The sequence below is a fragment of the Phascolarctos cinereus genome, unplaced genomic scaffold (genome assembly GCF_003287225.1).
Source record: "Phascolarctos cinereus isolate Bilbo 61053 unplaced genomic scaffold, phaCin_HiC Scaffold_3;HRSCAF=262, whole genome shotgun sequence".
In the NCBI taxonomy this organism is placed as follows: Eukaryota; Metazoa; Chordata; class Mammalia; order Diprotodontia; family Phascolarctidae; genus Phascolarctos; species Phascolarctos cinereus.
This window is the reverse complement of record NW_027555736.1, coordinates 181,409,644-181,432,336: the sequence shown is the minus strand read 5'-3', so window position 1 is coordinate 181,432,336 and position 22,693 is coordinate 181,409,644.

Sequence of the window (22,693 nt, the reverse complement as noted above, 5' to 3'; positions counted from 1 at the left end):
GTCGGCTGACCAACAGTCTCATAGAATGGAAAGGAGCCAAAGTGCAAAGAAATGACAATGAAGGGAGTTAGAATGGGGCGGGGGGGGGGAACCCAACCCACAATTCTTCCCTTAGGCCTCTGAATTTTGTGCCCTAGAAAGAATAAGTGGCACAGGCAGATGCTACCCTGAAATGAATCCATTCTTGTTGTTTTTGGCAAGTAGCCCCTCCTCTTCTCATGACCCTGGCACGTCGCTCTGTGAGACATTGGGAGTTCAAGGATTGGGGTATAAGATCAACAAGTTCTTGGCCGCTGGGTCCTTGAAAAGTCACATGGTAACTTCAGATTTTGTTTTACTAAAATCTCACTGGTATCAAGTTTGGAGTGGGGGAGAGAGGAGGAAGACACCATAAATCACCAAAAAGAGGTGGGAAAATAACTTCTTCCCCTTACCTGGAATGCTCTACCTCCTAAATGTTGCCTCTTGGAAGCCATCCATCCACTCAGGACTAACCCCAAGTGTCATATCCCACAGGAAGCTATTTCACACACCTCCCCTCCTCTTCTCCACCTTCTCTAGTGTTGGCAGCTAGGTGGCTCAGTGGGTAGAACGTTGGAATCAGAGTCAGGAAGACCTCAGTTCAAATCTTGTCTCAGACACCTGCTGATATAACCCTGGGCAAGTCACTTAACTCCTACATGGGATTGTTGGACTTAAATGATATAATGTATGCATAGAGCTTTGAAGAACCTCCATGTGCTATAAAAACGTAGGGTCCCATTTCAAGGACTATTGACTTATTCATGCTTCCTTGACTTTTGTGCCCTATTCCCAGTGTTGACAAGGAGTATGTTCAATGGGTGAATATTAGTGAGAGCACACACCATATTTTCAAGAAAGATCTGGCAAGACATTGAAAGAACTCTCAAGCCAACTGGACCTATTCTATGGTTGAAACAGAAATGTTCTGTACAGACTTTTGATCCAAAAAATCTATAATAAATTCTCCAAGTAATGGGAGATAACTTCAATTAGCCAACAATTATTTGCTGAGAGCCCACCATATGCTTAGTCCTTGTGGTCCTGAGTAAGAAAATCGTGGACTCCCAGTTCAATGTCCTTTGTACTACACCATGCAGATCCATGCACAATATTTTGGTGCTGAGCCTCAATAAATATTTTAAAATTTTATTCATGTTGTTTGTTTTTACATCACAATATTTTTCAGATATATGCATTCCCATACCCTAACCTGCCCAGTGAGCCTTCCTTTATAGGCTTTATTTTTTAAATTAAGCTAAATCATTGGATATAGCAATTATATGTGATGGTATAGTCAGCATTCTATGCCCATCTTAGTCCCCAAAGGAAGGAATTTGAGCCAAATATTAGTAGCTAATGACTTTAGGTTTTACATTTCTTTCTGGTTTTGATTCTATTGGGAATGAACAGAAAAGGTTGGGATGGAATAGAGAAACAGGGTCTCATGTATAGTATGCATTTAATAAATGCTTATTGTATTGAACTTAAAATGGATAAATGGGGGGAGGGAACCCAAGAAAATCATTTTTAAAACAAAATTAACCTTGATGCATTATGATACAAGAAAGAGTTGATTTGGTGGGTTGGAATTTGGATTGAAGCTTTAGAGTAGCTCTAATTTTATCTTTGCTGCCATCCTTATTCTAACTCTTTCTGAAGGCCACCATTTCATTCTTTCATAATGAAATTATGGTCTACTGTGTAGTTAAGACTTGAGTCGTTATGTGAGACATACATTAGGCAGGCATTGGACACAAGGCTGAAATGATTTCCCTTCAGCTGTTCTTTTCTACTGTGTAATTATATAATTAGGATGCAGACTATCCATCATAAAATTCTTTTTGTAAATCCATGGGAAAAGCTACTGAATATGGACAACAGATGATTTTTAGCCCTCAATATCACAGCTGGTTTACATTTCTCTCCCATCCTCCCAGATCCTGTAAGTGGGCAGGCCACGTTACACAACCCTTTCATGCCAAATTTCCTTTTAAAAATTGAAACCAGTTTGGAATTAGCCAAGAAAGAGGCAACATTTAAGATTACCTAACTCCTACTTACCTGAAGTTTTGAAATAGTCTAATCATGTTGTATTTTAATGAACCTTTCCCTTCCCTTTGAAGTCATCCATTGTTTTTAATCCCTAGGGCTACTAATGCCTCTTCTCCATTTCTTTCTTCTTCCACATTTCTCATCTCTCCAGTACTCTTAGTTACTTAACTCTCTTCTTCGCCTTTCTATTCATAGTCTTCTCACCTTTCTGACCTTTCCCACAATCTCTGGCCCACAAGTAACCTCCATCTTGTCTAAATGACCAGCTCTCTAAATTCCTTGAGAGCTTGGTTTGACAGAATCCTAAAATTTATGTTCTCTTTAATGCCTGAAGCCCCCACCCAAACTCCATCCCTTAAGCTTCTGCAATAATACAAGGTCTCTGTATGTCCACAGTATATCTAAAGATAGTTCTGTTCAACAGCTTTTGCAATATATTATTATTGGCACAATTAATAGCTGTGTAAAAAGGGAGTGACTGAGACTTAGTTTGCTATGAGGATACTTTCAGTTCTTTTACTGTCTATGAGTCCCTCCACACAAGTCCAACCGAAAAGCTTCCTCTTGACAAAGAGATGAGTCTGGAGTATAGCACAATAGAACAAACACTGGGTTTGGGTATTTTCAAATCTTGCTTCTGTTATTTAATATAATAATAGCTTGCATTTGTATAGTGCTTACTATGTGCCAGGCATTGTGCTAAGCATTTAATAAATATCATCTCATTAGCCCTAGGAGGTAAGTGCTATTATTATCCTCATTTTACAGATGAGGAAATTGAAGCTGATAGAAGTGAAATGACTTACTGAGGATCACATAAGAAATGTGAGGCTAGAGTTGAGTTCAGGTCCTACTATCTCTGTAGAAGGTGTGAGGTTCTGCATAATCCTGACTGTGGTTCCATGATATTTAAATAAATTGTTTCTTTCTGGCTGTTTGCAGTATTTTCTTTTTGACCTGGTAATTCTGGAATTTGGCTACTATGTTCCTTGGCATTTTCAATTTGGGATCTCTTTCAGGAGGTGATTGGTGGATTCTTTCTATGGCTATTTTACCTTCTGGTTCTAGGACCTCAGGGCAGTTTTCCTTGATGATTTCCTAAAAGATGCTGTCCAGGCTCTTTTTTTTCATCATGATTTTCAGGTAGACCAATAATTTTAAAATTGTCTCTCCTGAATCTATTTTCCAGGTCAGTTGTTTTACCAATGAGGTATTTTACATTTTCATCTATTTTTTCATTCTTTTGTTTCTGTTTGACTGATTCTCACTCTCTCATAAAGTCATTAGCTTCCATTTGCCCAATTCTAATTTTTAACAAATTGTTTTCTTCCATTAGATTTTGCACCTCCTTTTCCATTTGGCTCTTTTTATTTTTAAGGAATTCTTCTCCTCAGTGAGTTTTTGTGTCTCTTTTTCTGTTTGGCCAATTCTGTTTTTTAGGGAGCTGTTTTCTTCAGTTAATTTTTGTCCTTCCTTTTCCAAGCTATTGGCTCTCTCTTGCATAACTCTCATTTCTCATTTCTTTTCCCAATTTTTCTTCTACCCCTCTTATTTGACTTTTCAAATCCTTCTTGAGCCAAGAAGGCTTTTTGGGCTTCAGACCAGTTCATACTCCCTTTTGAGGTTCCAGATATGGGTTTGTTGACAATGTTGTCTTCTTCAGAATTTCTGCCTTGATCTTCACTCTTCCCATAATAAGAATCTATAATACATTTCTTTTTGCTCATGGTGTTTGCTTGTTTCCTGGCCTTTAAAAAGATTGAGCTCTCTGCTGGGGAGCAGTGGGCACTGACCCAAGCTTCTTGCATTGGGAGCCCTGGGCCTGGTCACTGGCTATGTGGGCTGGGGCCTCCAGTGCTGGCAGTTCTGGAGGCTTACCTGGTGTTGGGATGGAATCAGCAACAGTGGAGCTCTAGGGGTAGGGGTAGGGAGTGTGGCCCCTGGAGGTTGCCTGCTCACCAGGGGCCTTTCCTTTCATTTTCTTCAGCTCCTTTCAGATGGATGTTTTGCTGCTGCAGGATGTTTCTCTGCCTGAGGCTTTCTCTCTTGGAGCACTTCCCAGAGGTTTGCTGAGGCACTGGGAGACTTGGCTGCCGTAGAAGCCATGGCAGGTGGTGGTGGTTTTCCAAACCAGTTTTCAGTGGTTCCCCTGACCTTACTGAGGCACCTGGGGGTCCTGGTGTTGCTGCTTGCCTGCTCCATCACCTGGGCTTCAGGATATCCCCCTGGTATGCTGAAGTGGGGATTTCCACTTGCTGGGATGCCTCCTGTTCTATACTGCTCCCCCTTCCCTAGGGCAAGAAGGGCCTTTCCCATTAATCCCTCAAGCTTCCTGGGCTAGCAGACTGCTGCACCTCGTTTTTCTGCTGGTTCAGCTGTTCCAGGGTTTTTCCTGGGGCGATATTTTCTAGCCTTTCAGAGGTTAATAAGGGAGGGTGAGAGCGACTTACTTCTTACTCTGCCATCTTGCCTCCTAGAAGCAGAATTCCCTTACTATCTCTGGAATCGCTAGCAATCTCTCCAAATTTACCTATTTGTGAAATGAGGAGGTTGAACTAGATGGCCTCTAAGGTCCCTTCTAGTTCTAAATCTATGATTCCCTTGAGGATTAGGCCAATATAGCAGGAGCTTTCCTACGAGAGCCTATGAGATACAATAATGTATTATGTCTGCTGGCCAAGCCCCACCTAGCTAAGAACAAAGCAATAATTTCTAATACTTTGGCTACTAGGAAACGAATTCTTTAGCCATGGCTACTTGGGTACTGGTTTTACCAAAATATGACACACAAAAAAAATGCAAAATACAAGATGGGAAAAGATAAAATTAAAGTAATGAAGTCTTGGAAAGGAAGCCAGGTTGTGAGTAAGGAGGCAGTAATTTTACCTCCATTTGGGTAATTAATCACTATAGCAATTAGACTTTGTACGCTAGCTCCTCATGGCTTAAGTTTTTCATCTTAAAATTCGACATTACTGGGGAGGAGTCAAGATTCATTAAAGGAAGATGTGAGACTAGAGGTGATCCTTGGATGCTATATCAGTAAATAGAAATGGCCTTATTGCAATATTGATGAGTTTTCTGAATGCTGACCTTATTAGAACAAAGTTAGTTTGATAGAGTAGGAGCAAGAAACATATGAATCAAAAGTCTCAACGGAAAAGGATTTGGGGCTGTGGTCTCTTAAACCTGGCCTGTTTTTTATAAAGATACTGTTCCTCGCTTTTTGTTGAGAGTACAAGCCCCAGTGAAGTTTCAACTCAGTGGGCACAAGTCAGTATCTTGCTTCAGTATATGCCTTCCAGATGGAACAAAATAATTACCTTCAACAGGCTTAAAATAGAACACAAATTCAGATTCAATCCATTCTCTCAGCCCTAATGCTTACTCTAGATGACAATTTGAAACTAAATTTCCTTTTTTTGAGTGCTTGAAAGAATGAAAGGGACATAAGCATAAGGGAGAGGTGCTTAAAATATGGGAAGGAAAATATCTTAATCTTGCTTGTTCTCAATATTCATAGAATATATTAAAGGCTTGCTTTGCCTACTCATAAAAATTCTTTCTCCTTTTGTGATATTCAGTGTAGTTATCTGGAGTTTGGTTTGTAATTCTGGTTTTGAGTGGAGATCTTACAATTAAAGTGTTATTTACTTTTTTTCTTATTTTCAAATTTTAATAAGGAATATGTGCTAATTCATAGGATGTGGCTCACAAGTTCACAGAATGCTGTTATCTTAAGGTTAGAAGGGACTTCAAAGGCCATTTTGTCCAATCTTTGTCTGATCAGGAAATCAACCTCTATAATATTTCCAAGGAGTGACCATCTAGATTCTCCTTGAAGCCCTCCTTTGATGTAAAAATCATTACTTTTTGGAGGCAATTCTTTCACTTTGGGATAACTTGTAAAGGAGCTTTTTCTTACCATCAAGCCCTCTGAAATGTCTACCTAGTACTCCTGGTTCTGTTCTCTATGGTAAAGCAAAATAGTACCCATTAGTAGGCACTTCATAAATTATTCTTGACCAACTGACCCCTTTTTCACTTGGTGGCCATTCAAATACCTGAAGACAGCTATTTTAGCATCCCCAAATCTTTTCTTCTCCATCTTCAAAATCTCCAAGTCCTTCAACCTGATACTGTATGGTTACTGGTCCTGTCTCCCTTCTGATCAACTCCTTCCAGCTGTACTTTATCTTGTCAATATCCTCCAAAAAATATGGTTCTCAGAGATTAACGTAAAGCATTAGATGTGACCTTATCAGAGAAGAAACTACAGCAAAACTATTATTCCTTTTGATCCAGACACTATGATTTTTTAAAGCAGTTTAAGTTAACATTCATTTTTTAAACAATGTTGATAGCTTTTTTTGTTTTTATGGTGCTTTTTTCTAAAATGTTTTTCCTTCTTCCCACGTAGAGAGCCATCCATTATCACAAGAAATTAAAAAGAAAGGGGGAAAGGAAGGAGTTTAGAAAAACTGACTAACATGCTTGTCAAATTCAACAATATACCAATGGAGTATTTGACATCCACATATATGATGATGTCATCTAGTCTGCCACATCTGTAAAGAAGGGAGGGAGCTACATTCTCATATCTCTTCTTTGGGGCCATGATTGGTCATTCGACTTCAATTTGTTGTTCTTTTCATTTATACTGTTGTAGTTATTTTATGCATTTTTTATTCCTGGCTCTGTTTACTTCGCTTTGCATCAGTTTATGTAAGTATTCTGATTTTTGTTATTTTAGTTTTTCAGTTGTTTAAGTCTTGCCTGACTCTTCATGACCCCATTTGGAGTTTTCTTAGCAAAGATACTAGAGTGTTTTACCATTTCCTTCTCCAGCTCATTTTACAGGTGAGGAAACTGAGGCAAACAGGGATTAAGAGACTTGCTTAGGGACACACAGCTAGTGTCTGAGGCCAGATTTAAATTCAGGTCTTCCTATGTTGTTCATAATTCATAATTTCTTATGGCAGAGTAATATTCCATTATATCCATATAGATCAATTTTTTTTCTAGCCTGACACATCATACTGTTGACTCATATTGAGTTTGTAGCTCACGACAACCCTCATGCCTTTTCAACCACAAAAAAATTGTTGCTTAGGGATGACTCTCCTATCCTATACCTGTGGAGTTCATTTACTCACTCAAATGAGCAAGCAAACATATATTAAGTACCTACAGTGTAACCTAGGTGCTGGGAAAACAAAGACAAAAGCTAAACAGTCCTCACCCTCAATGAGGGCATCTAATGAAGGCATAAATATTCATATGTGTATGCATATTTACCTACATATATATGCATATACACTATGCATGCTTAAATGCATGTGTGCATGCATGTATATGTACCACATAATCTTGGAAGAGAATTTACTAGCTCTTAGGATGACCAAAAAGAGTCTCATGTAGAATGGTGAGCTTGAGTTGAGTCTTAAAGGAAACTAGAGATGCCAAGAGGCAAAGGTAAGGAAGGAGAACATTCCAGGATGGGGAATTCTAGTACGAAGACAAAGAGATAGGAAATGGAGTAACATATTTGAGAATAGCAAGAATGAGGGAGTCATGTGTAAGAAGACTGGAAAGGCAGGATGGGGGCTGGTTGTAAAGTTTTTAATGCTACACAAAAGCATTTAGATTTGATCCTAAAAGCAATAAGAATCCAGTAGAATTTAGTAGGAGTGGGGGTAAGGGTGCGGATATGGTCAGACCTTCATTTTGGGAAGATATCTTAGGAAGCTTTGTGAAGGAAGGGTTGGATTAGGGAGAGTCTTGAGTCATGGAGATCAAATGGGAGGACACTGCAATAGTGCAGATGAGAGACAATGAAAGCCTGAACTGTGGTGGTAGCTGTATGAATGGAGAAAAGAGGACACATATATACAAGATGTTGAGGAGATAGAAACAAAATTTAGCGATTGTTGGTTCTTGACTCAAGTATAGGACTTTGTAGTTATCATTGTTCAATTTCATTTTTCAATTAAACCTTAATAGCATGTATTCAACATGTAGACTTCATGTAATTCTTTACCTATCTTGAGGAGTCTGGATTATAAATCATATACTCTTAGAGTTGAAAGGGCCCATGAGTTCATCTTCTACCTCAATCTCTTACCTAATGCAAAATTCCTTCAATTGCCTCTAGCAGATGATTATCCAGACATTCCTTATTTGTTTCATGTTGCTGTGAATTCCAAAACTATGTCAATGAGGGTTGATTCCATTTCAAATGAATTTAGGGAAGGTGAAAGATTAGGAGGAGACATTTCTGGATGAAAATAATAAGAGTCCCTATATTAGGAAGGCTCCCATTCAACTATATACTCTCTGCCTCCCAATCAAACCTGACAAAAGATACATGTGTAATATATAGAAAATTTTGTTTCTAGTCATTTTTTTTCTTTTTTCATATTTGTTCATTTGAGGTGAATATTGGTCAAAGTTTTCTGGAAGTGGAATGAAGCTTTATTCAATATCCTTAGTCTTCAGATAAGACTTTTAGTGTTAAAGAGAAAGAAAACTATTCATTTTTCCCTAATCCATTATTTCATTCACAGAAAAGCTTTTAAACAGCCTTCTAAGAACTTGAGTTTCAACTACTCTAAACATGACTATCTTTTCAGTAAAAGTAAAGTGAAACATAACTCTCATTATGATTGTTGAATTATTTCTAAGAGTCCTGGGAAATTAGTAAGGACTTTTGAACTCAAAAGTTATACCCTTAATCCTTACATATTTCATTTTGATCCCGATTCAGAAATCTCAGGAAGATCATCATATCCACATCCCCAAGTGGTAACGTTAGTGTCACTAAGATTAGTTGGAAGGATTTAAAGAACTAAGAACTTGGGCATTTGGAATAGGAGTGTAGGAATGATGAATAAAGGGAGTAGGATTGTCTTTCCTGAAGAATTGATGAAAAGCTACAGATGAATTTCCTCTTTAGTGTCTCATTTTCAAAATGTACTTTCTCTCTCTTCCTCTGTCCCTGTCTCGGTGACTCTGTGTCTGTCTTCCTCTTGTCTGCCTCTGCCTCTCTCTGTTTCTCTTTCTCCCTTTGTTTCTCTGTCTGTCTCCATCTCTGTCTTTGTCTCTTTCTCTGTCTCTCTCTTAATCTGGTCAGCCATTTATGATAAATTTAAGGAAACTGAACTCCAACTTCAGATGAATGGTCTTTGTTTTCTTGTTCTCACAGAAATCACTCTTAAATTTCTACCAGCAGCATGTCATTGCTTGTTTGTTATCCTTTATTGAGAAAGAAAAGAACTCCTATGATCATTCATCAATTCTACACTGATGATCCTAGCTTCTCGCTGACCATGTTCCTAGTTTCATAACAATTACAAGAAAATGCTGTGACTGTCTGGACCTTATCCATATTGTTCTATATCTTTGATGCTTAGTGCACATGTTTGTGTTATACATGTGATATCTAATCTCAACTTTGGAAAAGTCAATAGATCTTTGTTATAAGGGGGAATTCTGTTCACTTATGGGGGAGGGCATTAGGAAATGATGGTAATAGAAAAAAAAAGCATCGATAGGAGGCAGCTAGGTGGTGCAGTGGATAGAATACCAGCCCTGGACTCAGGAGGACCTGAATTCAAATCCAGCTTCAGACACTTGATACATACTAGCTGTGTGACCCTGGGCAAGTCACTTAACCCCAATTGCTTCACCCCCCCCAAAAAAAAAGCATTGATAGTATAATTTTAAAGAGAAAAGAAAATGGATAATTCATATTTATTCTCATTTTTAAAAAGTGGACTTGTAATTTCACTGGTATAGGAAATTGGGTAGGAAATCCCTACCCAATGCATATTAGCTTCTGTTCTGTAACTTGTAGATGCATTTATTACACTGAGAGTATTTGCCCAGATCACACAGCAAATATGTCAGAAGAAGGAATTGAACCCAGACCTTTCTGACTGAAAGGCCATCTTTTCCCATTGGGCCATGCTGCCTTTCTGGTAGTATTCTTTTCAATATTGCTTCTCCTCCTATTCTTTCTCCTCCTTCACCTCCTCAGTGCATTATAGTTTGCAAAGCATTTTACATACATTATCTGATCTGATCTTTGCAATAACCCTGTGACGCAATGTTACAGCCCCCCGAAGTGGAATAGTAGATAGCATGCTAGGCTCAGTGTAGGAAGACTTGAGTTTGAATCGTACTTTAGACACTCACTAACTAGATGACACCTGGGCAGCTTACTTAACTTCTTTTGGCCTCAGTTTCTTCATCTGTAAAATAAGGATAACAAGAGCACCTACAACTTTACAGGATTGTTGTGAAGATAAAGGGAGACAATACATGAAAAGAGCTTTGGAAACTTAAAGCCTCATGTAAAATACTAATTATTATTATCCTAATTTTAACAATGAGGAAACAGACAGAGAGTTTCAGTAACTTGCACAAGGGCCAGAAAGCTAGCAGATACCTAAAATGGTTTTCAAATGGCTTCAAGTTAGTAAATAGGTATTGGTTCTGTGCATTATACAGTGGAATTCTATAAATAACAAATGTCATTGTAGTAGCCCACCCTGTGGACTACGTGTGGTGCCTTTGCCCTGTTCACTTCCTATGACACGTGCACTTTGGCCTCGTGTGGAACCAGAAGCTTCTAATCGGTACCTGTGTGCTGCTTCCTGTCTCTTCCCCCAGAACCCCTGAGGTCCCTGTCCCTGAACAGCAAGAGCTGCCTGCTCAGAACACATTAAAAAGGGAGACAACTTCTCTCACTCCTTTCTTGTTCTCTTCTGAATGTGTCACATGGAACTCTTATAGCTCTCAAGTCAGAAGTTCAGACTAGGAGGCAAGGAGGGTTGTATCTTCCTCCCCTTCCCCTGACCATCTCCAGCTATGACAGTTCTGAGCCTATTGAAGCTTGTTCAAGTGAACCTGAGGCTGGCATTCAAGGGTCTGGTTGCCCCTTCTGTTCTGCGTTTCTTTCCCAGAGCACAACATCACTCAGCTGAAATCACTCTCCAAAATCACCAGTTATCTCTCAATTGCCAAGTCTAATGGACTTTTCTCACTCTCATCCTCATCTTTCTTGACCTCTCTGTAGCCTTAGACAATTTCCATCACTCCCTTCTCCTTGATATTCTTCTCTCTAGGTTTCCATGATGCTGCTCCAACCTGGTTCTCCTCCTATCTGTTTGGTTATTCCTTCTTAGTCTCCAAGTCTGATGGATCTTTGTCTAGGTCATGCCAGCTAATGCTGGGTGTCCTCCAGGTCTCTGATGCGGTCCCTCTTCTCTTCTCGCTCAATACTATTTCACTTAGTGATCTCATCAATTGCCGTGGATTCAGCTATCATCTCGATGAGGATTCTTTTCAGACCTATTTATCTGGCCTCAACTTTTCTCCCAACTTCCAAATCTATTGTATATCTCAAAGTAGAAGTAAAAAACTTGATTGACTATCTTCCCTCCTCACTTATGAACTTTCTTATGACTAGGGCACCACCATCCTCCTAGTCAACCAAGCTTAGCATCTAAGTGTCATCCTTGACTCCTCACTCTCATCTTCCACATCCAATCTGTTGCCAAGTCCCATAGATTTACCTTCATACTCCCTCTCATACAGAGCCCCTTCTCTCTCCTCTGATACTACCATGAACCCAGTACAGGCCCTTATCATCACATGCCAAGACTATTGTAATAGCCTGTTGTTTGGTCTCTCCAACTCAAGTTTCTCCTCATTCTAGTCCATCCTTCACTCAACTATCAAATTGATCTTCCTAAAGCACAGTGGTTCTTAATCACCTCTAGGATCAAATAGAATATCCTCTGCTTGCCATTCAAAGCCTTTCATAATCTGGCCTTTTCCTACCTTTCTAGTCTCACACCTTACTCACCCCTACGTACTCGGTGATCCAGTGACATCCACCTCCATGCTGTTCGTTATTCAAGGTACTTCATCTTCAGACTTCAATCATTTTCACCAGCTGACCTAGAATATTCTCCTTCCTCATCTATGGCTTCCTTCAAAGGTTTTGAAAAAATAAAAATCATGGTTAGCCTACCTAGAATAATTTATCCACCATAAAAATCTACTAACAAGAGTAGTTTTTAAGCCAATCTCTAGCTGTGTGACCTTGAGTAAATTATTTACTGTGGATGGACCTCACTTTCTTCTTGTGTAAAATGGGGAAGGATGAGACACAGTGACCTTTGTGATTCCTTGAAGCTCAAAATTTATGATCTCATGTTCCTGTATCATCTATGTCTTGATGTTTTTGGAAATGAAAGGGATGGTTGATTTGAGTTGAGTAGCTGATTATTTTAAAGGCAAGTGATTATTAAGAGTATTTAACTGGATTCAAGTGGCTAATTTAAAAATAAGCATGTGTTTGGATTCAATAAATATCTGCCAACCTTTTCCCCAATAAATTTGTGTTTACTGACATAGCTTAATTTGTTGTCTATTATCTGGTGAAATTACTTATTACTATATAATGAAAGCAGTGTGGTATGATAGAAAGAGTGCTGGATTTGGATTCAGAGGAGCTGGGGTTGAGTCATGGCTTTGCCACTTACTACCTATGTAATCTTGGGTAAATTCCTTGACCTATCTGGGTCTCAGTTTCCTCAACTGTAAAATGAGGATGTTGGACCAGTAGGGCCCCTTTCGGCTCTATATCTATGTTTCTATACTGAGTTGTACACCATGGATCATTTACTGAGGCTATTTAAAATGCCTTAAAAGAGGAATATTGATCTGAGTGAATAAACACACTTTGGTCACCCAAAAGAACATGAAATGGAAACTCAGAGTTCTTATTAAAGAGAGTCATTGAAGGCCTTAGCTGACTTAGAGTCAGCTTATGGCTCAGTGGATAAAGTGCTGGGCCTAGATTTGGGAAGACCTGAGTTTAAATCCAGCCTCAGACACTTATTAGCTGCATGACTGTGGGCCAGTCACTTAGCCTCTGCTTGCTTCAGTTTCCTCAACAGCAAAATGGGAATAATAATGGCACCTATTTTGATATAAGGATCAAGTGACATAGCATTTGTAAAAAGTACTTAGCAAGGTACCTGATGCATAGTAGGTGCTTAATAAACTCTAATCTACGTGATTAATCTTATAAATACAGTAAATGTTTCTGCAGCTTCAGAAGGTCTTGTCGCCTAAACAAGATCCAGAAAAGAAAATTCTAAACAATGAAGTTCTGGGTAGAATTCAATATTCAAAATGGAGATGGTTTAAATAGTGGAAATGACATTAACAAAGGTGCATTATCTTCTTTGCTACTCTACGCTAAGGACCACAAGACCTTTCCATCTAGCTTGCAGCTGAAACCTCCTATATGTGTTGTTTCCTCCTATTAAAATATGAGAGCAGTACACTCTTGCTTTTCTATTTGTATTCCTAGAACTTTGCATACAGTAGGTAATAAATGCTTTTTCATTGATTTATTCATTCATTCATCAAATTTTGGCATTCCCCTTGAAAAGGATTTATGTGTCCACTTTTACTTTTGGTTTTGTCATATCTTTTTTTTACGTAGCAGTTGCATTAATAACTTCCTGAGTTGTATATAACTAATGATGTGGCAAATATAGAGCTGCTTTATCCTTTCCTGCCTTCGCCTCTTTGTTGCTCTTTCATGTGCATTGAATTGTCATAGAATTGATTGGAAAATCATAATGCATGGCACTACACTGACACTTCTGATATGAACTTTGAGGTCTGAACATTGGACTCTAACAAAAGTAGAAATATCTGGAACCCAATGATTTCTTTTTTTAAACTCCTACTTACTAATTTAATATTATTTTAAAGCATCCGAATGCCATACAGGACAACCCCTCCCTATTGTGTAGGGCAGTGATTTTCACAGCTTTATTTTCCTAGCTAATGAAAGAAGTTGGCCATTCTGTTGCTTTCTCCCTATAACCCTCCTAATTCTTAGGTTTAAACAAGATCAGGAAGTAGGAACATTACATCAATATTTTCTCTTGGCTGATGTATGTTTTTCGTGAGTTAAATGCTTCAGTGGATCTGTGTTCTCATTGATGGTGGGACTCACCATCAGTGCAGATCACAGCTCTTCCATGCCTTTTTATTGAATATGACTCTTATAATACCTTCAGTCTTCTTTTCTGCCACTCTACCACCATTACTGCTGAAATGGGCTCCTCAAGACTGAAGATTGTTTCAAATTTTACTCTGTTTCAGGTTTTCAATGACCTAAGAACTCACCACTTAGTAACTAACCCATTGGGGATAAATCTTTCTGTACTTAACTAGACTGAGACTCATAGGGTAAGCACATCTATATTAGGAAGACAATCTTTTAAGCTTTTCCAGCTTGGTAGAATCTTATAGAGATTGCGCTCCATTGGCACAGCCTTGGCAAACCCAAGGTGACTTCTATGACCTAGTGAGGCATCAGATTAGGGCTTTTGGAGAGGCAGATAAAGATCATAGCTTATGTTTAATGGGCAGGTATCAATGTTATCCCCATTTCACTGAAACAAACTCAAGAGATGAAGTTTTAAAAATAGATTTTTATTCACGTATTTTGTTTTTACAACACCTCGATTCATCCCACCCAATATCTTTCCCCTTTCACTTCTTGGAAAGATATCCCTATAACAAAGAAATTTTTTAAAAAAAAAAGGAAAGAAAAAGAGGAAGAGGGGGAGAATCATCAAAACCGATCAATAAATTTTAAAATGGACATTATAGTCAATGGTCTATACCTATGCCCCCCCCTTCCCCACACACTACTGTAATAGTAATGTGAAGAGGTGTTTTTTATTGGCTGTTTGTTAGGGCCAAGTCTATTCTTTATGATTTCATATCATACATCTTTGATTATTTTGTGGTGGTTGTTTTTTTATTAATTTATTTTTAGTTTTCAACAATCACTTCCATACACTTTTGAGTTTTAAATTTTTCTCCCCCTCCCTCCCCAAGATGGTGTGCAATCTGACATAGGCTCTACATATACATTCCTATTAAATATATTTTCACATTAGTTATGTTGTAAGGAAGAATTAGAACCAATAGAAGGAACCACAAGAAAGAGGAAACAAAACAAAACAGAAGAGAAAAAAAGAACAAATGGTATGCTTCAATCCGAATTCAAACTCCATAGTTCTTTCTCTGGATGTGGATAGCATTTTCCATCATGAGACTTTTGGAGATGTGTTAGATCTTTGCATTGCTGAGAAGGGCTAAATCTGTCAAAGATAGTCATCATGCAATGTGGCTGTTACTGTGTACAACATTCTCCTGGTTTGGCTCACTTCACTCAGCATCAGTCCATACAAGTCTTTCCAGGTTTTTTGAAGTCCACCTGCTCATCATTTCTTATAGCACAATAGTATTCCATTACATTCATATACCACAACTCGTTCAGCCATTCCCCAATTGATGGGCATCCCCTCAATTTCCAATTCTTTGCCATGTGGTGATTCTTTTTATTTACATTGTTATAGGATTCTCATATTATTTTTCTGGCCCTTGCTTACTTTGCGTCAATTCATTTACATCTTTGATATTTCTATGTATTCATCATTTGCCATTTATTATTATATTAATATTAAATTACATTCATGTACTATAATTTATTTAGCCATTCCTCAATGGATAGGCATATACATTTTTGCAGCTCTTTACTGGTACACACTAAAAGTGATATTGTAAGCATTTTGCATAAGTAGAGCCTTACTTTTTTGCCAGTGACACCCCTTGGGGGTATATGACTAGTAGAGAAATCCCTGAGTCAAAGGGTATTTTAGCTACTGTATTTGCCTAATTTCAAATTGCTTTACAGAATGGTTACACTAATTCTCAGCTCCACCAACAATACTCTAGTGTACCAGTCTTTCCATAGCCCCTCCAACATTGACTCATCTGATCTTTCATCATCTTTATCAATTTGCAAGCTGTGATGTGAAGCCTCAGGGTGGTTTTGCTTTACATTTCTCTATGTAGCCTCTTTTCTTTGTATGATTAAGAATTCTATTCCTCTACTCCTAGATATGATCTGCTTTTCTCCTATTTTTTTTATGGTCTGACCTTTAATATTTTGTTCACACATTTTGAATTTATCATGGAATTTGGTATAAGATGTTGGCCTAAGGTTCTAAGCCTAATTTCTGTTAGATAGCTTTCCATTTTTTTCTAACAGTTCTTATGAAAAAAGTGGTTGTTTCCTAGGTAATTTACATTTTCAATTTTATCAAACATTGAGTTATTAATTTTCATCTTTCTGATTTTCCCCTTTTCAGTCTTTTCCATTGGTTAACTTTTCTGTTTTTTAACCACTACCAATTGGATTTGATGATTGATGATTTATAATATAAAGCCTGAAGTCTGGAAGTTGTATTCCCCCTTCATTCCTAGCTTTTTCATTATTTTCCTTGATATTTCAGATCTTTTGTTTCTGCAAACAAATTTTGTAATTTTTAAAATCTAATTCTAAAAAGCATTTCTTAAGTTGTTTTGTTGGTAGAGAATTAAATCTTTAAGCTAACTTTGTTCGATTGTCATTGTTGTTATCCTGCCAAGACCTAGGCATGATCCTGGCCAAACTCCTCATTATATAGAGGAGAAAACTGAGGTCTATTTAGGTAAAAGTGACAATCTTCCTGCTCAATTTTTTTTACATGTACAATCATGTAAAACATTTTCATATTATTATTTTGTATAAGAAGACTAGAACAAAAAAAGTGAAAATAGCATGCTTTAGATATCAATTCTTTCTCTGGAAGTGGATAGTATGGTTCATCATTAGTCCTTTGTGATTGTCTTGGATCATTATATTGTAGAAAATAGTTAAGTCACTCACAATTCTTCATCATACAATATTGCTGTTGCTATGTGCAATATTCTCCTGGTTCTGCTCACTTTGCTTTGCATCGGTTCGTGTAAATCTTTCCAGCTTTTTCTGAAATCAATCTGGTTGCTATTTCTTAAAGTGCAATAATATCAGTCACAATCACTTACCATAGCTTGTTCAGCCATTCCCCAATTGATGGGGAATTCCCAATTCCCAATTCTTTGCTACTACAAAAAGAGCTGCTATTAATATAATATAATATAGCATAATATAATATAGCATAATATAATATAATACAATATAATATAATATAATATAATATAATATAATATAATATAATATAATATAATATAATATAATATAATATAATATAATATAATATAATATAATATGATATGATATAGCATAGCATAATATAACATAACAACAATATATTATAATAACATAATATATTATTAATTATATAGTATTATATTATAATATGTGTGTGTATATATATATATATGCATATACATATGTAAAATATAAGTCTGACATTTATAGTCTGTCACAATCTGGCTCCAGCCTACCTTTCTAGACTTATTTTGCATAACTGCCCTTCATGCATTATATGTTGCATGTGGTGACTTGCTTACAATGCTCTTAACTCAATATTCTGTCTCACATCTCCATACCTTTTTATAGAACATGCTTAGAACACACTCCCTACTCACCTAGACCACTTAAGGGTACTGAGTTTCCTTCAAGGCTCAACTTAGGTGTTATTTCCTATATGAAGCCTCTCCTGATTCTCTTGCTTGTTATCAACTTATCTTATTATTACTTTTCTATAGTCATGCTATCTCTCCCAATAGAATATAAGATCTTTGGGGGCTTGAACCTGTCACAGTATTTCAAACAAATTAAGTGATTTATAATTTTTTAATAGTATTGTTCTCTCACAAGCTGAATTAGTGGCAGAATTCGGACTAATGCAGGTCTGCTCACTCCACTTTAAGTGGTGAGAGGCAGTGTGAAGTAGTGGAAATGGCTCTAGCTTGGCAATGAGGAACATCTGAGTTCAAATCCAGCCTCAGACTCTTATTATCTGTATTACCCTGGACAAGTGACTTTACCTCTCTGGAAACCAATTTCCTCATTTGCAAAATGAGGGAGTTGGATTTTATGACCTTGAAGGTCCCTTCCAGTTCTAAATCTATGATTCCTTAAGTGTCCTTCTAGTTTTTATCCTTGTACAAATATATTTATGCATTGTTCATGTTGAAAAATATACTGGCCTAAATTAATGAAAGACTGGCACATTAGCAAAAGAGCGGGTACAACTGGAGATTTTAATATCTCAATGTCCAGTTCATATTCTATTTATTAGAATTATACAATCCTGGACTGAGTCTCTGGGCAGACAAACTGAGTCCAAATTGGGACAACCACCACAACTATTTTATTTTTAAATAAAAATACTAGATGTTCTATAGCCTTTCTGAAAGGTATAAGATAATGAATTTCTCTTGTGACCATCCTTAGTTGGTCCAAAGGTCCACCTATTAAACTTAAGCAGGTGTCCCAGGCCTTCAGTTTAACCTCAATTTTTAAGCATATATGGTCTGCATTTGCACATAGACACATTACGAGAGCATTGGCTTCTACAGCTAATTTGGACTAAGCATGGGCAAATGCTGGAATGTGGACGCACATCCCTTTTGCATGGGTGTCAGTGAGGTCTAAGGCCCTGGAAAATGTTATTTGTCACATTTACCACCCAGAAAAAAGCTTAAATGTGTCTAACAAAAAAGTTTTACAGCTGGCTAAGTTCAAGGCAGGATAGCTACCAACTCCCTTAGAATTCACTGAAATGTGGGAAAAAGGACTAGAACATTAGTAGCAGAGAAGTCCGTTTGTGTAGGGGGATGTGGCTTAGATCTCATAAACATCCTCCTGGGATCCTGAAGATAAAAATATGGTTTTCCTTCCACTGAAAAGACACTTCAAAGGGTTAGGAAGCACACCAAAGGATTACACTGTGAGTTGTGTTAGCATGTCATTAACACCCTGTATACAAGAAATCCCAGTAGTTTAAAGTGTCCTGTAGACATAGCCTAGTTTTAGGTGCAACTCTTCTTCCATTTTGAGTTCAGATGATTTTTGGATTTGGGGGGACTTTTTTTTTTGATGGGCATGGCAGGCAGAGGAGTGGGACAATGATGGCATTTTGGGAAAAAGCTTATCCCTTTAATCTCTAATATAGATAGATAATATACATATATATGTAAATGTATATGTTGACTATTTTGTGTCTAAAGTAAGTCATGTTGTTTAATTGTATCGTTGATTTTTTTACTTTCCTCGCTTCTACAAGTAATGAAGAATTAATTTCTTAGTAAATTGATGGTTAAAGTTAAATAATCCATGCATAGAAGGGTAACTTTTTTCCTCTCACCTTTATTCTTTGAATATTTATTTCCTATGATGCATTAATAATGATTAAGAATAAAGATTAATTGGATGTGAGATATTCATAAATACCCCCCTTACTCATCATAGAGATTCTCCCCAATCAAACTTTGATGATACAATGGTATCAATGTACAATCATGTAAAACATTTTCATATTATTATTTTGTATAAGAAGACTAGAACAAAAAAAGTGAAAATAGCATGCTTTAGATATCAATTCTTTCTCTGGAAGTGGATAGTATGGTTCATCATTAGTCCTTTGTGATTGTCTTGGATCATTATATTGTAGAAAATAGTTAAGTCACTCACAATTCTTCATCATACAATATTTCTGTTGCTATGTGCAATATTCTCCTGGTTCTGCTCACTTTGCTTTGCATTGGTTCGTGTAAATCTTTCCAGCTCTTTCTGAAATCAATCTGGTTGCTATTTCTTAAAGTGCAATAATATCAATCACAATCACATACCATAGCTTGTTCAGCCATTCCCCAATTGATGGGGAATTCCCAATTCCCAATTCTTTGCTACTACAAAAAGAGCTGCTATTAATATAACATAATATAGCGTAATATAATATAGCATAATATAATATAGCATAATATAATATAGCATAATATAATATAGCATAATATAATATAGCATAATATAATATAATATAATATAATATAATATAATATAATATAATATAATATAATATAATATAATATAATATAATATATATAATATATAATATAATATAATATAATATGATATGATATAGCATAGCATAATATAACATAACATAACAATATATTATAATAACATAATATATTATTAATTATATAGTATTATATTATAATATGTGTGTGTATATATATATGCATATACATATGTAAAATATAAGTCTGACATTTATAGTCTGTCACAATCTGGCTCCAGCCTACCTTTCTAGACTTATTTTGCATAACTGCCCTTCATGCATTATATGTTGCATGTGGTGACTTGCTTACAATGCTCTTAACTCAATATTCTGTCTCACATCTCCATACCTTTTTATAGAACATGCTTAGAACACATGCTTAGAATGCTATCACTCTATCTTGGCTCTCTTCTCCTCTCCTCCCCTCCCTTCTCCCCTTCTCTCCTCCCCTCCCTTCTCCCCTCTCCTCCCCTCTTCTCTTCTCTTCTCTTCTCTTCTCTTCTCTTCTCTTCTCTTCTCTTCTCTTCTCTTCTCTTCTCTCTTCTCTTCTCTTCTCTCCTCTCTCTTCTTTCTTCCTCTCTCTCCTTCTCTCCTCTCCTCTCCTCTCCTTCCTCTCCTCTCCTCTCCTCTCCTCTCCTCTCCTCTCCTCTCCTCTCCTCTCCTCTCCTCTCCTCTCCTCTCCTCTCCTCTCCTCTCCTCTCCTCTCCTCTCCTCTCCTCTCTCTCCTCTCCTCTCCTCTCCTCTCTTCCTCTCCTCTCCTCTCCTCTCCTCTCTCTCTCTCCTCTCCTCTCCTCTCCTTTTCTCTTCTCTTCTCTTCTCTTCTTTCTCTCTCTGTCTCTCTCTCTGTCACTCATCTCTGATTTTATCAGTGTGGAGACCTCTTATTATGGATAGCCTCTCCACTGATTAGGTAGGCAGTCCATATTTGACTTATAGTCTATAGTTGCCTGAGGCACTGAGATGCTCAGAGGCAGGGCTTGAACCCAGGTCTAAGTTTCTCAGTTGTTTAAGTAAACCAGTTGTTTAACCATTATGCCAAGCTTTTTCTCCATCCCTCATTGCCACTATTTCAACTTCCTTTAAAGTATAAGTGTATTGTAAAGGGCTCTAGATCCCAGATCAAATGACCTGCATGAATTCTGCCTCTACTGTTTATTTCCCGTGTGAATTTAGGCAAATCACTTACCCGATCTAGGCCTTAGCTCCCTCATCTACAAAGGAAGGAAGCTGGATCTGATGACCTTCTAAGGCCCCTTCCCTGCTCTAAATCAATGGTCCAATGAAATGGAAGCAAGGTGAAAACAGATGTAGCAGGACAATATGAATGAAAATTTTTAAAAAGGTGGACAGATCTGTCAGGGATGGGGAATTTGTGGCCTTCTAGATCCTTGGGTACAGCCTTTTGACCGAGTCCAAGTTTTATGAATACATTCTTTTATTTTTATTTTTATTTTTATTGTTATTATTATTATGGCTAGGCAATGGGGTTAGGTGCCTTGTCCAGGGTCACACAGCTAGTGTTATGTGTCTGAGGTCGTATTTGAACTCAGGTCCTACTGAATCCAGGGCCAGTGCTCTATCCGCTGAGCCACCTAGCTGCCCCAACAAATTCTTTTATTAAGGGGATTTGTTCTGTGAGGTTTGGATTCAGTCAAAGGGCTGCACTTGAGGACCCAGAGGGCCACGTGTGGCGTTGAGGCCGCAGGTTCCCCACCTCTGTGCCCTAGGCTCATTGCTCTAGAGCTGAAAAAAGACTTTAGAGGACCACTTCCACGTCCATCTCATTCAAATTATTATTATTTTTTATTTTTTCTATTCTGTGATCAGCCAACTTTGCTTTTGTGGCAGGCATATGGCATCTTCTGGTAGGGAAAGAAAAAAAAAGCAAATTATTGACCTTTCATGATCAGATCTTTTTCAGAAAGTTTTACCCACCTAAGGTACTCATGAAAAGGCAAAACTGAAAAATGAGATTCTTTTTCCTATTGATTTGGTCAGTTGGTTAAAAAAAGAAAAAGGAAGGGGTGGGGGAGATGGCAATAAGAGGAATTTGCAGTCCCCATGCTTTGATCTCTTGGAGGGTTGCGATAGAAAGGCTACACATCTCATTTGAGCTGACAGGAGTTTGAAATGGTATAGATAGGTTTCCTGTGCCCGGCCATTATTTACCATGTGACAGTAATGTCACTCTCTTTCTGCTTTTTCAATATTGTTTGCACTTTACCTTTGTGAAAAAGGGCTAGATTGAACCACACGAGGGGAGATAATTCTATCTGCCTGCAGGATCAATGAAGATGTGTTTACAGGTCCCGGGCACAGTGTACACGCCATAATAATGGATTGGAGTTGTGTTGACTGAAATCTCTTTTTCTTTGTAACATGTCAATCTTGTATCTATTACTGGATTGTGACATAAAAGGCTATTTGGGCAAGCCCTGAAACAACAACTGTATCAGCTGTGGCTGGAGTGGTTACCTGAGCTAAATATTCAGCCTTGAGCAAGATAAATCACTTAAAACTTGAGATCTGGCAGGACTCTATTTACCTCTCCATCTGGGAACTATTTCATGCTTATGTTCCTGGATTCCAAGTGCTGTTTATCCTGAAAGGGTTGTAATTAATGTGTAGGTGCAACGGGGAAGTAACTCTAGGCTGTATGGAGACTCTTTCTCCCA